Genomic DNA, 12392 nt, shown 5'->3' with positions numbered 1-12392 from the left:
ATAAGAACATGGAACTGCCTCTAAGCATGAAGCACAGGAGTAGAAGTTTAGTGCAAGTATAGATATAAGTTCTGATGGTGGCACCCCTTATTCTGTTTCCTCTCATATGGCTAAAATATGACAAAGAGCCAGGCATAGTAATGTATTACTGTAGTCAGTGCTACTGGGGAGGCTGAGGCTGGCAGAGTTCTGAGCTTCAGTAGGGGATATCAGGTGTCTACACTAGGTCCAGAATCAATATAATGAGCCTCTGGGAGTTGATGTCCACCTAGATCAGGAAAATGGAGGTTAAAGCTCTAGGACTAATCAGTGTGGAGACTGGACCTAGGAATGGTTCTTCCAGTCTGGGCAAAATAGACTCAATCTCAAAAAATACAAAGTAAATTAAAAAAAGGCAAGGAACCAGAGATTTGTCAGATGTGCTCAAAATTTCATTTTTATATTTTATGTAATTGCACATAAATAATTTATATATGATTGCTTATCTCAGGGTAAGGGGAGTGGAAGGAAGTATGGAATCTGAAACTCAAAACTTTAAAAAATGTTTAAAATTGTTTTAACAAGTAATTGGGAAAAAATAAAATATGTTAAAAATAAATTTCACTTTCAATTTGTTCTATGACCTTGGTCAAAGTCAATTACACTTTTCAGTTTAGTAATTTAATGAAAATGAAAATAATGACCACCTTCGTATGTCACAAGGGGAAGCAATCTTATAATCACTAGGTGTCAGAGTTCAGTGAAGGTTTTTCCTTTTACAGATGAAGAAACTGAGGTCCAGAGGGCTCAAAGATTGCCCTTTGGGTTTTCCTGTTCTGTAGCGTGTAATGTCTCAGACCTTTCCTATAGCTCATTGCTAGAATGAGCTGTTACACGAACATACATATGTCGATAATAAAGACATATATACAATCTGTGTACATATGTATGTATGTACATACACATACATATATATTTGTTTAGGAATATTATAGACATATGTGAATGTGTGTTTGTTTCTAAATTCATAATTTCATTGGTGTGGGCAACTCCCATTACAGAAGCTTCCTCCAAAGACACAGATAGGCAATTTATCTTTCTCTGGTAACTTACAGTTAGAATAAGTGACATTCTAATGATCATACAACCATATGTTTCTCTGTGTGTGTCTGTGTCTTCATGTATGTGTATGTGCAAATGTGTGTAGGTATGGGAGTCAGCAGAGCCTCAGGGACATGGAGAAAGCCTTCCAGTCAAGAAGAACAGGTTCAAGTCACACCAAAGATGCACTGGGTGTCATATTTTAGGCAAGGAAATGAACCTCTTAGTTTGGGAAACAACTTCTTAAAACTAAATTCCAGAATAGTTTCCAGGAAGTCTTAATGGGGGATGGTTGGGCGGGTGAGTAGGAAGGAAATTCCTGCAATGAAAATCAGGACAACTGGAGATAGCCCTGGGTGCAGTGGGAGAACTTGGCCTTTTTAAGCCAAGGTGTTTAACAGGTCTCATTTGACTAAGGCAACACCCATTCAGTGATTGATTAAGGCTAGGTAAGAAAGGAAGCAGAGAATGGCCTCTATGACCAAATCAGAAAAAAAAATCGACTGGAGAGGGGAAGACTCTCAGAGTTTCTGGCCAAAATAGAAGCAATTGCTATTTACATTCACTTTGAATGGCTCAATTTTCAGGACCCAAACAATGACCAAGTAGGATTTGGCGTGGGACCTAATATTTTGCCACTGGACTCAGGTGGCGCTGGAGGAAAAAGTGATGCTTGGGGACGCTGCACAGCCCTCCCTCACTTAATTCCACTTCATTTGCATGTCATGGCATCACCTTCCTGATGTTATGGTCTTCTTTGAGAATGAAGGACAAACAACAACAATGAAGATATTTGGTCTGGACCAAAAAGTGTGTGTACATACATACATATACACACAATACATATGTGTATATATGTATATGTATCTATATGTATAGAAATATATTAATGAATGTACATATATTTATACATTTATGTATCTTACCTATAGAATTTGCATGTATGTATCAACATACAGGTACATATGTATATATGTATAAAATAATATATATACATGCACACAGAGACACATATATGTCAAACTCACATGACTCCAAAGAAGGCTTGTTAAAAGTTTTTGTTTTTTAAATTAACTGCATAATTCCCTTAGTTCAGAAATATAGTAGTTGTAGCCATACTGCCAAATTCAGAAAGGAAGTTCATAAAAGGAACTTCACAAGGGCTGACAAGCAAATTCCACTTGATTCCATCGACCTTGTTTGAAAGTTATCACTGTTTATTCTTTGGAAGTATATAATACTTCCATATAATATGTCCCTGTTGTTCATACAAGATGACAGTATTCACAAGAACTGTCAACATCTCAACTCAGAGCTTGATGGTAAACACTGGAAAATTCTCCTGTTTCTTACACATAATGTCTCATGGTACAGTGGGAATTCAGTTCTGGTGTTTAGAAAACTGTTCATAATAAGTGTTCTTAAATTCTCAATTATACATCTAAGGTTGCTGATTTATGAAACATGAGCATGGTAGTCCTGTGATTTATGGATCATGTCAGTTATTCATGGATCTGGAAGTGACTGATTTATTAATGTGGAGAGTGATTTCCAAGTCATGCAACTGCTTTGTGAACACAACTGATTTATAATGGCTAGAGATGATGGATAGTTCCTGTATCTGATTTATTGAATGTATTACTGACTTACAACTCCTGCAGCTGATTCAATAGTCAGTGCTTTATACTTGGGGTATAAACATCTTTTTTTGTTAATAAAAAAGACTGATTTATTTGACTTACTTGTATATTTCCAACTTTAAATTTTTGCCACAGCCATGATCTATAGTCTTGTGGTCCTGTAACTAGTCATTTCCCCAAGGTCTAGATTGTGTAATTATAGTTTAGTTTATGGAGACTTCTTTTGCATTCTGCTCTGCATTCTTTTTCAGAACATGTTTTGACCAAGATGAATTCTGTGCTGATTTCTTTTTGCTTTTAGGGCCAAGTGCACAAGTGTCTGCTTATTTTGCCTGTCACTTCCTCTTCCTTCATCTAGTCACTTTTTATGCATAACAATCATAGTCGGCAACTTGGGGCTTTAGCTGGCACTTAGAGAGTGGGGAATTTCCTTCAACAGTAGCCTTATGAAAATGGCCACAATCGATGACTTGAACCAACACGAATCTAAGCCAGATAGATGTTATTTTGTAAACATTTTATGTGGTTTGTAAAATATTGATTTTTTTCCTCTGTTGGTTTATTCGAGCCCTGTGATTTTATCTGTTTGGGGATCTCCCAATGTAAAAACTCCTTTCAGGAATATTGATCTGCAACTTGTCCATAACCTATAGTCTTACAGTATTGAATGGGACAGGTGCTGAAAGTTAAGTAGCATGTCTGAGGTCAAGTCAGTTAAGTATTTATTAAATGCTTACCAGGTGACTGGTCACATAGCTAGTACATATCAGAGTCAGGACTTGAATCCAACTCTTCCTGACTCAACTACTAAATAATTCTCAAAGTTTTTATTAGAATCTAAGGACAATTAGTTTTCTCTTTGCATTGTATTTATAGTGAAAGGTGGAAAGGATTTGTGAACAGAGCACTTGCAGTGTTCAGGGCAATTTTCTAAGACTTGAAGTTAAAGTTTCGCATTGGTTGTTGAAGGTTCCCTACTGAAAATAACCCTATCAAGTAATCAAGCAATCAATTAATTGATCGATTAGTATTGTACTAAGTGCCATAACAAAAGGAACTCTTTTGCCTTTTAGAAGGCTACATCTTTTTTTCTTTTGGTAGGGTAGAGGAGATTTAGGGTTAAGGGACTTGTCTAGGGTCACACAGCTAGTAAATGTTTGAGGACAAATTTGAACTCAGGTCCTCCTGACTCCAGGGCTGGTACTCTCTCCACTGTACCACCTAGCTAACTCAGAAACCTGCATTCTTGAGTTGTAGGCTGTAGGTATATATTACATCTAAAAGCAATGACAGCCTGAATATTTATAATTTGATTGCGATAATGTGTTAGGGAATAGTAATAGTTGGGCTTATGAACATGTCACAAGTGGAACCAACGTATTTCATCATAGGATAGGGATTTCATTTGTTACATGGAACATCCAGGTGAGGAATCCCCTTCTACTAAATCTTGTCAGCATCTTCTCTGCAACTTATGAGCTTAGAGAGTTGACTGGAGTACTTAGAGTCACTAGCCACTAGGCTACACAGTCTGTTATGTATATGTAAGTGCATACGAAATATATATAAAGAAAATTGCAGGGCAAGGGTCAGGAGGGGAAGGCATCAACAGCTGGGGGAATTAGGAAAGGCTTCATGTAGAAGATATAGTCACATTTGGCTATGAAATCACCTGATAATATCAGGTCCAGACCAAACCAAACCAAACCAAACCAAACAACAACAAAAAAACCAAACACCGTATAAAAGGTTCTTTCCTTAAAAAAAAAAAGAAATACAAGGATGGTATTGTCTGAGCACTTATGTAAATTTCCTCTGGGTAAGTTATTTGATCGCTGAATGCACATACTGCACAAATTTATCTTCTGGAAAGTTAAATTTAGGATGCAGGAGAATGTGCCTCCATCTATGTCACACTCCAATTGTTAGACGTTTCTGTTTATTTTTAGTACTCTAGGTCATATCTCCCCGAAGAGGTCTGTGATGTTTCACAATATACGTCACACAATGTGGTTGAAAAAGTGCCATCAGAGTTGAGTGAGACTTGAAAGTTTCAGTTCCCTTAAGTTTGGGGTAGACCTTTTGCAAGTGTAGGTCTTTGGGCAAACCCCTGAGTTTCATTCTGCATTTTGTATTCAAAGGGTGGCTTTCCCAGTTTCAGGTTTTGCTCTAAAAGGTTAGACCTTACTCTTCTGCTGCTGAATGAACATGTCCTAGCAAAGAGCAAAGATTTTGACAAGCTCCTTTCATTTTTCGTGAGCTCTGAGCATGTTCTGATGTTAGCATTGAATTGTTTTATTTTCCCTTACTTTGACTTTAAACACTGATTGTCCATAGCACTGAGATGAAAGAACACAAAATCCAGATAAAAAAGGTAAAGAGAAGGGCAGCACAATGGGGTAGTGTTAACTGGGCATCTATCATCATTTCTTAGGAAAATGGTAAATACAGCAATGATTAGAATTATCATCAGCAATAAATATTGTCAATGAGGTAGTTCTATTGCAAATTTGCTGTGTGACCTTTGGGAAGTAAAATTACTTCTCTCTGGTTCTCAGTTTTCTCATCTATGAAATAATGAACCCACCCCTCTTCTGAACTTCCTTATTACTTTAGTGAGTATCACTACCTTTCTGTCACCCAAGTTCCCACATATGGTTCCATCCTTGACTTCTCATTCTCCCTCACCTCATGTGTTCCATCAGTTGTGAAATCCTCAGTCACTCCACACCTTTTGAAAATGTCCTTTACTTTCCACTCCCATGGACACCATCCCTCCTGGTTAGAGTCCTCATTATCTCTTACCTGGGCTGTTGAAATTGTCTTCTAATTAGACTCCCTGCCTAAAGACTCACTTCTCCAATCTTTCTTCCACATGGCTGCTAGTGATTTTCCTAATGCATAGATCTGTCTGTGTCACCCCATAACTCAATAAAGTCCCCTGGCTCCCTATTATTTTTACTGTCAAACTTAAATTCCTTTATTTGTCACTTAAACTCCTTCATGACCTGGTCCCTTCCTTATCTTTCCAGTCTTCTCCCAAATTATTCTCTTCTGTGTACTCTACAGCTCAGCCATCCTGATCTACTGACGTTCTTCACACACAATGATCTATCTTCCATTTCTGTGCTTTTTAATTGTCTGTTCTCAATTTCTGAGATACTCTTCCTCCTCATCTCCATTTTAGAATCCCTTCAAAATTCAGTTCCGGCACCATTTTCTGAAGGAGGCTTTTTGCTGTATGCCTAGCTACTAACGCCTTCCCTTCTTAAGTTTTCCTTCTATCTGTTCTGTATGTATGTAGTATGTACCTATTTATGTACATATTTCCCCTTTTAGAATATAAGCTCCTTGAGGGCAGGGATTGCTTTGGCCAATGCCTTCATTTTACAGATAAGGAAACTGAAGTCCCATTAAGAGACTTGCCATAGGTCATATAGGTTGTAATTCCTCTGTCCCTTCCCATCCCCCTAGTCTTACCCTCCCAGAATGATTCTTTTATGAAGGCAAACTAGGCCATCTTTTGTCTCAATTCTTACCTAGTCTTCAACTGTTGAATGGGTGTTGCCTCAGACAAACTGAGACCAGGGAAAGACCTTAGCTTAAAAAGGCCAAGGTCACACACTGAATCCTGGGCTATTGTCAATCGTCCTGACCAATGTCTTACCACTGGACCCAGATGGCTCTGGAGGAGAGAGTGAGGCTGGTGACTTTTCATAGCCCTGACTCATTTAAATCCAATTCATTTGCAAGTCAGGACATCACCTTCCTGATGTCACTGGACCTCTTTGAGAACTAAGGAACAACAACAGCCAAGGTGGTAGGGGAGATGGGATTCAAGTCTTGGATCACTGACTACAAGTTCAGTTCTCTTTTCCCTGTACTGTGCTGAATTCCATCCACCTTGGACATGTTACTATGCTTGCTGTTATTGTCTACTTCCCAGTTTCTTCCTGAAAGAGTATCCTCTAAAGCAGACCTCTAGAGACTAGGTTTATACATTCAGGTTTGGAACTCTGCCCTTGGGCAGTGAAAGCATTCTCACTGAATCTGCAATATCTATCAGTTTTAGACCAGGCTGCACCTCCCTTTAACTTGTACTTCTTTTCATCAACCATGCCAGCTGCTGCTTGTGTACCTTTCCCCTTAACACCTTCTTCTGAGAACAGCAATCCAATCAATACTTCTGGAAAGGGCATGATAATTGTAAAGGAAGTGTTAAGTAGTTTGCCTACAATCCAACAAGTTCTTTAATTAACTTGAAAGGATTATAGAGCCTTAGCCATTGGATAAGCACAACTAACATTACACAGGAAATATGTACTAGAAAGGACAGAATGAGAATGGTGGATAGGGAATTGAATCCTGAGGATAAGCAGATAACAAAAGAGCACTTTACTGACTTTGATCAGTTTAAATCAATCAATGTAGAAGAAGGGCCTCCTGAATCTGCTCCAGTGGCTCAAGAATCTCTATGATTAATAATGGAGATCCATATATTATGGCATTGAATGCATTTGCTATACTCAGTGTTCATGTGTCATTTTAGATAGCATTCAAACTTCAAGTGTAATAATATATCTCAGGTACTGCTGGACTGGAGGGTAATAGTGATAGCAGGTCCCAGGGACCTGCAGATTTGAATGAGTGATGAACTTTATGAGTGTGGTCCCTCTTTAGGGCTCCAATCCTTCTCCAGGGGACCAGTGGTCAGCCACATCTTAGGAGAGGCACACATTACTGGCAAGTATGCCACCTGTGTTCCAGAATGACCCACCAAGTTAAAATAGCTTTCTTCTTTTATACTTCAGAATAAATTATTTTGATATAAGGTCATAGCCAGAAACAAATTATCTTTGTTAAGCATTTACCATCCAAGATTCCTCCATATCCGGTAGTTGTTATAATTCATAATTATAGACCAGATCACTCCTGACCCATCAGTGAAATGGTCAGTCCTGATCAGCCCATCAAAGGATCTCTGAAACAGCTAGCTGGTATTATTGTTTAGGCACTACCAATGGAATCTCTTTGCAAAAATGGCAGAGTTGCCACAGGAATTGAGAAAGATCAAAGTTCCCATTTTGAAAAATGGGAAAAGGATGTATCTATAAACTATAAGCCAATGAGTTTGATTTTGAGTTCTGGTAGAATTTTAGCTATCATCTCCAGGCCCATACTTGATGCCTATCTACTTACTTGTCAAGACCTGCTGGAACTTGTGCTCTATGGGTAAAATCTTCAAGAACCCAGGTTCATTCTCTCTCTCTCTCTCTCTCTCTCTCTCTCTCTCTCTCTCTCTCTCTCTCTCTCTCTCTCTCTCTCTCTCACTGTCTGTCTCTATGTCTCTGTCTCTGCTTTTGTCTCCCTTGCCTGGGTGAGGAACATGCAGATATTTAGTGACAGAAAATCCTGAGTTTTTTTAAAGTTATCTTGGAAAATAATAATAATGCCATATACAAGAATCTATAGTTGTCATTGTTCCAATTAGAATGGTCTTCCACCTGACTCATCTGCCCAAATCAATCTTTAAGCATTTATTAAGTGCCTCTTCTGTTCCAGGCATTGTAGTAGGCACCAGAGGGGCTGTACTTAGCTCTGGAGCCAGGAACATGCTCCAAATTTTCCAACTTCTGGTTACTAATAGTTCTAATACATACATACATACATACATACATACATACATACATACATACATACATACATATATATATATATATATATATATATATATATATATATATAATTTTAACTTCACTTTATACTTAGAGGCAGTATGGAACAATGGAATCAGTGCTAGTTTTGAAGTCAGAGAACCTGAGTTTTAATCTTAACTCCCCCACTTGGCACATATGGGATGTGGAGCAAGTCACTTGAGAGGTGATTTCTAAAGTCACTTCTAGTTCTAAATCTATGATTTGATATTAAGCAAATGAAGCTTCCCTGCGATTTTTATTGTCTCCTTTTTGGGATAAATTAAAAGATCACATTCTTTTTCAGAGACATAAGATTTAAAACTGAAATTTTTAAAGAGTAAATTGGCTAATTTTTAAGGGGGAAGGATATGCTTTGATACATTTCACCCTTAAAAATATCATAGTTTGATTATTCATTGAACACCAACTCAGATGGCAACAGAAAGAAAAAAAATTTGCATAATCCTCAATTTCTTCTCTGTAAAATAAAGAATTTTACCCAAGGAGGCCAAAACCAGAAACTAAGATCTAATATAGAGCCAAGTACTGATAGCAGTACTTGTGTGGTAGCAAAGAATTGGAAACAAAGGGATGTTTATCAACTGGGGCATGTTTGAAAAAAACTATGATACATGAATGAATGAAATCTTCTTATTCAAGGAAAAATGATTAATATTAGGAATTCAGAGAAATATGGGAAAATCTATATGAACCAATTCAAAGTGAAATAATGGGGACCAAGTGGACCTTATGCACAATGACTAAACAATGGAAAGGTAAAGGAGACTAGAAAATTAAACACCAAGTGACCAAAATCCAAAGATAGTCCTAGAAAATTGATAATGAAGCATACCTCCCTTCTCACAGAGAGATGGGGATGCCTACCTAGATTGTAGGGGGCAGAATACTATCTATATTGTTAGATGCAGTTACTATATCAAGTGTTTTGGTTTAACTCTTTTTTCTTTTATAAGTGAGGATTTAGTCTGGGGGAAAGATTGGAGGAGAAGAGTTTTTGTTGCATTTCTATAAATGATTATGATATAAAGACAAAACACATCTGTAAGATATATTTTTTAAAATAAATAAATGAAATGAATGGGTTTAGACTATATTGATTCTGTGGTCCATTCTAGCTCTTAAATGTCCAAATTTTTACTTTAACAGGTAGGGGAAATTCATAGGTAATTTTATGTACTATGGTGAGTAATGCTAAGTTCTGGGTCAAAACACTGGTATGAGAATTCTGAAAGAAAAATTGCTTAATTGCATAGGTGTAGATGTAGATGTAGAATCCTAAATTTAGATTTGGAAAGGGCTTAATGGTTTCTAGCCCAACCCTATCATTTTGTAGATGAGGAAACTGAGGCCCCAGAGGTGACTTACCCGTAGTCAATAGAAAATTATTTCTGGTGAAAAAGTGTTCATTATTTCTTATCCAAGTCTTGTTATACAGTTTTAGAGAACCTATTACATATACAATGACTATGTTTTAGTGACATGGGGAAAAAAGAGCAAATTTAACTTTACATGAGCATAAAGCTGTAAAGTATCTTAAGAAGATTTTCATCGAAAGTCATGTTATATCACAAATGCAAGATTCCATCATTACTAATTTATAGAATTAGAGTTTAATACTCACAGGCATCACAAGCAAGGCATAATCCACATGACAATGTCTCAGGAAATAAATGGCCTTATTGGGCTGTTACTTCCTTGATAAATTATCTAAAAAACTCATTCTGCTCTTTGTTAAATGCAAATTCATTGCAAGGCATATTAAAGTTAAATAAATAAATGTTATAGGTGGGTTTTTTTTCTGAAACCCTGTCTACTCATGTCTGATAGACTCAAAATGGTTTCTAGTCTGATGAACTTTATTAGCCTTTTTTTTTCATGAGGTCCATTACTATAAGGCTGTGATTCTTAAATTCCAGGCAATTCTTGATATTTCTCACATGATTTAAAGATGGAATTAGTGAGCAACAAGTCTAGAAGTCACTTGCTCAACATCTCTTGGTAAGAAAACTCAGCAGAGATCACTCAGAAGCAGCTGTGCTCTGTAAATCTTGCCTAATGGCTCTACATGCCTGGTGACTTAATGTATGACCAAAGGGCAGGAACCATAAAGGGCAAGGGTGATTATTCACTATATGAAAATGTGTCTTGGAGAGACAATTATGACTGAATTCCACCCACCCCTGCTAGCTTCAAACACTGTACATGTACATGAAACTGGGCAGTGACAAGAGTGTTGCATTTGGAGGGAGAAGACCTATTTATTTATTAAATCTTTTTTTTTTTTTTAAGTATATGACATTTATTTTCAGTTCTAAACATTCACTTCCACAAAAATTTGGATTCAAAATTTTCTTCCCATCTCTCCCCACCCCAGCATGCACCCCATACATCCCTTCCTTCAGTCTGTCCACCCTTCTATTATCCACCCTTCTTCCATTCCATTCTCCCATATTTTCCTATAGAGCAGAATAGATTTCTATACTCCATTGCTTGTATAGCTTAATTTCCAGTTGCATGCTAAAACTAATTTTAATATTCATTCTTAAAACTTTGAGTTCCATATTCTCTCCCTCCCTCTCCACCCACCCTTATTGAGAAAATAAGCAATTCAGTATAGGTCATACATGTGTAACAATGCAAAGCACTTCCATAATATTTTTGTTGTAAAAGACTAACCACATTTTCTTCTGTCCTATCCTGCCCTTCATTCATTCCATTCTCTCCCTTGACCTGTCCTTCCACAATAGTGTTTGCTTCTGATTATCTCTTTCCCCAATATGCTGTTCCTTCTATTATCTTCCCTCTCCTATCCCCTTCCCCCTTGCCTTCCTGCAGGGTAAAATAGATTTCCATATCCAATTGAGTGTTTGTTATTTCCTCCTTAAGGGAAATCTCATGAGAGTAAGGTTCACTTATTCCCTTTCATCTCCTCCCTCTTCCTCTGCATTGTAAAAACTCTTTCTTCCCTCTTTTATGTGAGATGATCTGCTTCATTCTACCTCTCCTTTTCTCTTACTCTTAGTACATTTCATTCAACAGTAAATTTTATTTTTTTTAGGTATTCTCCCTTTATATTCAGCTCACCTTGTGCCCTCTATGTGTGTATATATATATGTATATATATGTATATATGTATATACATACACACATACACCCATGTACATATACATACCTATACATATATAATATACACATGCATATATACCCATACTCACCTACATATATATGTATATGTATATGTATGTGTGTATGTTTATACATATGTATTCCCTCTAAAACACTAATACTGAAAAAGGTCTCATGAGTTGCAAATAACATTTCCATGTAGGAATGTAAACAGTTCAACTTTAATGAATTCCTTAAGGCTTCTCTTTCCTGTTTACCTTTTCATATTTCTCTTGATTCTTGTATTTGAAAGTCAAATTTTCTATTCAGCTCCAGTCTTTTCAACAAGAATGCTTGGAAGTTCTCTATTTCAATGAAATTCCATTTTCCCCCCCTGAAGTATTATATTCACTTTTGCTGGGTAGGTGATTCTTGGTTTTAATCCTAACTCCTTCTGGAATATCATATTCCAAGTCCTTCTGTCCCTTAGTGTAGAAGCTGTTGAATCCTGTATTATCCTGATTGTATTTCCATAATACTTGAATTGTTTCTTTCTGGCCACTTATAATATTTTCTCCTTGACCTGGGAACTCTGGAATTTGGCTGTAATATTCCTAGGAGTTTTTCTTTTGGAATTTCTTTCAGGAGGTGATTGGTGAAATTTTTCTATTTCTATTTTGCCCTCTCTTTCTAGAATATCAGGACAGTTTTCCTTGATAATTTCTTGGAAGATGATGTCTAGGCTCTTTGTTTAATCAGAGTTTTCAAGTAGATCAATAATTTTAAAATTATTTCTCCTGGATCTATTTTCCAGGTCAGTTGTTTTTCAAATGAGATATTTCACATTATC

The sequence above is a fragment of the Notamacropus eugenii genome, chromosome 5, assembly GCF_028372415.1.
Source record: "Notamacropus eugenii isolate mMacEug1 chromosome 5, mMacEug1.pri_v2, whole genome shotgun sequence".
Lineage (NCBI taxonomy): Eukaryota > Metazoa > Chordata > Mammalia > Diprotodontia > Macropodidae > Notamacropus > Notamacropus eugenii.
The sequence above is the reverse complement of the archived record's forward strand: the minus strand, read 5'-3'. Positions refer to the sequence as shown.